This window comes from Lathyrus oleraceus, chromosome 3 (genome assembly GCF_024323335.1).
Source record: "Lathyrus oleraceus cultivar Zhongwan6 chromosome 3, CAAS_Psat_ZW6_1.0, whole genome shotgun sequence".
Taxonomy (NCBI): domain Eukaryota; kingdom Viridiplantae; phylum Streptophyta; class Magnoliopsida; order Fabales; family Fabaceae; genus Lathyrus; species Lathyrus oleraceus.
The window spans coordinates 395283498-395289265 of record NC_066581.1 but is presented as its reverse complement, the minus strand read 5'-3'; positions in this window follow the sequence as shown (position 1 = coordinate 395289265).

Sequence of the window (5768 nt, the reverse complement as noted above, 5' to 3'; positions counted from 1 at the left end):
TTTCCTGCTATGTGTTTTAACTGCTTGGACATGATGTTAATTATGCTTGTTGAAAAAATATGGCATGCGCTAAAATTGAATAGTGTGTTAACTGAATTGAGTACTCTGTTGAAAAAAATGCAGGGTGGATGTGCTTTGAACTCAGTTGTGAAAATTGCAGGTTAAACTCATTTGGAGTTTTATGTTATGTTTTGTTCAATGAGCTGCTTAGAATTAAATTATGAGTTATTATGAAGTATCATAAGGGATGCACATAATTTAAAGTGGAATTGGTAAACAATTGTCATGGACTATGCTTATGGACTTGTGTTATGGGATGATTTTTCTATACTTGAAAATTTAGACTGTATGGAATCATTGTTTTGGAATGTTGAATTATGTTGCTATCGGAGCTCGATAACTAAACTGGGGACACTTGTCTGAATCGGAAAATCAGAAGAGTCGCCATCGAATTTTATTTATTCCCAAAGAGGGAAAGCGGGAAAACCCCCTGGAAAAAGATATGCATACATGAAGTGCAATACAGATAAAGAAACGGTCTCGCAACCAATTTTAACTTGTTTGAATGAAGGATATGATTGGAACTATCTGATCGGAATCAGTTTTAGAGTGGAAATCCGATGATAAAGGACAACTCAAGGGAAGTGTTTGCAAGGTAAGTTAGTGTTTCAGAATGCTTCAATGATATTAAGGGGTGGATTCTGGGTGATTGGATTGAATTGAAAGGACTTAAAACTTAAAAAGGGGAACTCTGTTCTAGGGGAGAAGACTCGGTTTTGCAATAGGGATTTTTTGGCTTGAAAAACTTGGTTCTCAGATGGAATACCTTCCCCTATTTATAGGGAATGTGTTGGGATGCTTAGGTGAGAGAATAAGAGGGATTTAATCAAAGTTTGGATATGGTTCGAATCATGCTTAAAAGTGAGATTTTTGGGACAATATTTGGCATGTTCTGACCTGTTTGCACTCCTAACCAACTGGTTTTGCTCCTTCGCATCAAACAAGCGCAACAAAGTGCTTTGATCTGACCTGCCATGGCTTTGTCTTTTATCCATTTTGAGAAATTTCTGATTTTGCACATGGCTCGGGTTCCTCATTGTGTGACCTCTTTGCACCCAAGTTGACTTCCAAACATGTCTCACTATTCTATGCAATATGTTAGGGGTCAAAAGGTATCATATCAATATGGTTAAATGACTTGGTCCATCAAAATGCAAATTCTGACTGGTTTGGTGCATTATGATAAAATCCAAACTTTAAACTTGGGCCAAATGAAATTGGCTCGTGGATTTTGAATGAAACTTGTGCCAAATACTCTTTGCCATGTCCTTGATCAAATTCAAAAAGAACCAGGTGAAAAGGATTTGTGCTTTGGAAATGGAAATCTTGTAAAGTGGTGGTCTTGGGCATGATTATAGGTTTTGTTAGATATTTGGATCAGCTTGGCCAATGCAAAAATTGAGGTCCTTGCTCAATGAATTAGTTCTTGGACCTTGAAACAAAGTTGAAGAGGGGCTCAATTAGGACCTTTGGCACAAATAATATCTTGAAAATATTGAAAGGTGAAAAGGTTATGGGATTTGGGCCAAATGGTAGGCCAAACTTGCCAAAATGTGACCAACCAACATGACCTAGTAATGCCATTTTATGATTTCTTGATTCTTAAGGCATGATGATGGATGTTTGAAGCTCATATGATCAGATCTTGATGAAAAATGAAGCTTGGAGCTTTGTGGGATGATTTTAGGTCAAGTCCATGGGTGAATTTAAGGCATTGAAAGTTCAAGATTCATGATCAAACCAAGGACTTGTACCATAAGTGAAATGGGTGTTTGATTGATGAATTATGGTTTAAAATGACTTGGATTTAAGGTGAGTGAAGTGTGGTATGATGGGATGATCAAATGATGCAAGGCATAAAATCAAAAGATGCACAAATTAAGGTTTTGAGGTACAAAGGGTGTATTGAGGTGATTCAAAGGGTTGTGGTATGAACAAAATTTGGATGTTGGGGCCTTCAATGGTATGGTCAATACTTAAGGTGAACCATGACTTGTACAAGCCCTTAAGGATCAAGAACTAGGGTTGAGGTCCTTGGGTGACCAGATGAATCTTCTCATATCTTCAATATGGACTCACCATCCAATTAGGTTTTAGAGAGTGAGTGAGATGACTTGAATGATCCTCCAAGTTTCAAGGATGCTTGAGGATGCGGATTAAGGTTAAGGTGGCTTGGGCACACCTCATCATGATCAAAGGTCTTGAAGCTTCATGGATGAACCTCATGCATTGAGCTTGTTCTTGTTGTTCATTGTGGGGGTAAATGCAAATGATATAATGTGTGAAGGATGTATGCTTATGAATCAAGGTTATAGAGGGTGATATGGAGGTAGGGTAAATTTGAGGGTATGACATTTGCCCCTATTTAATCTTCTCGGACCTGAACGTATGGATAACAACGGCTACCAATGAGTTCATGGTAGGAGAGGATTAAATACCAAAAGAGTAACTAAAATTTTTCCCTACTCATAATGATAGTGTATGAGTTGATTTGCTGGGGATTATATGTGGCAAAGTATTTACCGGATGGAAAATGTTCTGGTTATGAGCTTATCTGCTGGGAATATGAATATGGTATTTTGTGCTTTGTTGGGGGGAAATATAGTTATGATAATTATGTATGATATGCAATTAGATGTATGTTATGCAATATAAGTATCTCTTTAAAGAGGAAAATTGGATGACAACACTCCAAGAATAAAGGTAAGGAAGAAACTCCGCAGGGGATAAGAAATATGCAAAAAGAGGTGACTACCCCTAGCAACAACTGGGCAGAAAAAAGTCCAGTGGTGATTCCTAGCAACGGCCAGAATACCTAACTCTGATGGGGAAATTTAGATTCAGTGATGATTTCTAGCAACGGCTGAAATACCTGACATCTACTAGGGATACCTCCAAATTCAACGATGATTCCTAGTAATGTTGGAATACCTGACTTTGTGGAGATAATCTCTAAGACTCAGCGATGATTCCTAGTAACAGCTGGAATACCTAATTTTGCTGGAGAGGAAAGGGGTTCAGTGATGATTCCTAGCAACGGCTGGAATACCCGACTCTGGGAAAAAAAGACGTTCATCGATGATTCGTAACGACGATTGGAATACCTGACCCGATTCTTAGTAGGTGGTTGCACAATGGATGACAAAATTTTGGCAGCAAGAGCTACATTTACATCTGCAACATCAACTTTGTCAGTAGAAATCTCAGAAGAAATATCACCATGTAAAGCATCTTCAATTTCAGTACAAACTGAACATAAGTGACTATCAGTACAAACATTATAAGTATAAGTGTCATCAAAATCAGACAAAGAAGGGAAATCAACAAAAAGTGAATATCGTGAAGAAAATTCTCTTAAGGTTCTTATTTTATTTGTCATGATATAATTATAAAATTAATACATAATCAAATAAAATCATTATCAGTAATGAGAAAGCATAATCAAATAAACACAAAATCTAATAAAATCACTATCAAATATGACTAATAAAATAAAAATCAGAATTAAATCAACATATAATTAACACAAAATCAAATAAAGTTATAATGCATTGCAATGCAACAATTACGAAAATGACAGTGATGTCCTTATTGAGAAAAGAATGTAAAATAGAAAAATGATTAAAATAAAATCTAAAAAATATGATAATATGACTAAAAATCAAATAAGATCAAATAACGAATCTACAAAAAAAAAGGATTTTTTTGAAAATATGAAAAGAGAAAATAAATCAAATCAAATAGAAAAGTGAGGAATTTGCAATTTTTAGCGCCAAAATCCCTTAGAAGTCTCTTCAAAGGGAGTAACGTTTGTTGATTTTTTTTTCTTCTGATTTTCTGAAAAATAATCGGAACAATTCGAAATAGTAGCTTAGAGAGTCACCTTATAGGCTGAGATACTTATCACTACACTGCAACCATGCAAATCAGCAAACAAAAACAAAAACAAAAAAAACAAAAAAAATTCTAACAAGACTCTAAACTATGATTCTAAAATTGGCTAAATTTAACAGAGAGTCCCTAACAACAGTGCGAATTTTATTCATTATCGCACACGTGTCAAAAACGAGTTATTAAAAATATAGTATAAGGAAGCGACAGTCGAGTCGTATCACAGACTCAAAGTTAATTTAACCAAAGAAACGAAACGAAAAAGGGGTTTAGGTTTTTGGACAATTGAAAATAAAGAAAACAATTACAATTATAAGTAATGGATTAATCTACTGGTTCGGTAATTTCAAACTTATCATCGGTTATTATCACTAATTCCCTAAGAGGATTCAGTTCCTATTTGATTATAGTATCAATTAACAAGCGGTATCAACACTATGTGAATTGTATTCCTATTTGATGTATTAAGCATGACGACTGAAGATCGGGCGAAGTTAACGAATAAACTAAGTTAACACACGAAGTTAAGGAACATGAATCGATTAAATTTAATCAAAACTATTATATGCAAATCGAATTAAGTAAACAAGAATACACAAAATATGATTGAAAGGAATTGAATAAAAACTGATAATATAATAACCTCAAAGTCTTGATGAAATTCCGAAACAATAGATTAACCTTGAAGTTTAGTCCCCCATGTAATCCTAATGTTCTCTCTAATTCTTAAATATTGTTTCCCTATTTTAATTTTGAGTTTAGATTAAATATATAATAAAGGAAATCGGGCCATAATGACATCTGACCCGAAAAATATAAAATTCGGCTCAAAACTTATTATTTTACTAAGTCTAGAGATAAAATGAATAATTCGACCCTCCTGCACTTTGCATCAGCTTTTGACTTCAACATAAAAATTGTAGCTTATCCTCTCAGATTTCCAATGCATATTAGAACGCGTCAATTTGATTCTCGTAGCTCATGTTATGATTTGTAGAGTGAAAAGGTATCAAACTATAGTTTATTCCAAAAATAAGCAACATAAATAAAATGAAAGCAAATTTAAACTTTACTTCAAAAACATATTAAAAGCAATGAAAATAAGCAAGAAGTTATAAAATTGTCTTAGCACAAAGTAAAATATGGTGTATTAAAATAGATTCATCAAGTAGACAAAGGAACCCGCTCTCTTTGGTCTATCTCTATGTGAGTATCACCCTTAAAGTCAAACTGGACATTAGTATCCACTACATACTGCCAATTACATTCATCTTTAACGTTGATGGTTGTCACGTTTGGCAACACCATGTTTCGGGCGACCTTGTTTCTAATCATAAGGACAAATGAATTCGATTTTTTTTTATAATCAACTTCTGCGCAAGATGCAACCATGTCTAACATGTTATTTCCTATGACAGACTATAGTCGTCTAATCGCTTTGTCGTGCCCTAGGGCTTTGTCTAGGTAGGTAAGTAAACAACCCACCACAATGTTTACCATTTTTGCATTTGCCACCTTTCCATGTGTGCGAGCATGAAACTCCCGGTGTGAAATTTTTACCCTTGAAGATGCATAAATTAGGTAATGTTCTTTTAAATTAGTATTTTCGATGCCATCACCTCTACTAAATATAGTGTGTGCGAGAAATTTTTGAGCATACCTAATATATGGGGTTTGGATGTAGGATGGCTTTTCCCCCTCTATAATGGAAATCTTATGACATGTTAATCGATGCCAAAACCCTTCAAAACCAAAGACAACTCCACCACCCATATGGACCCTTTCCCAACCTATTATAGTGAACTATGTTGCTTATT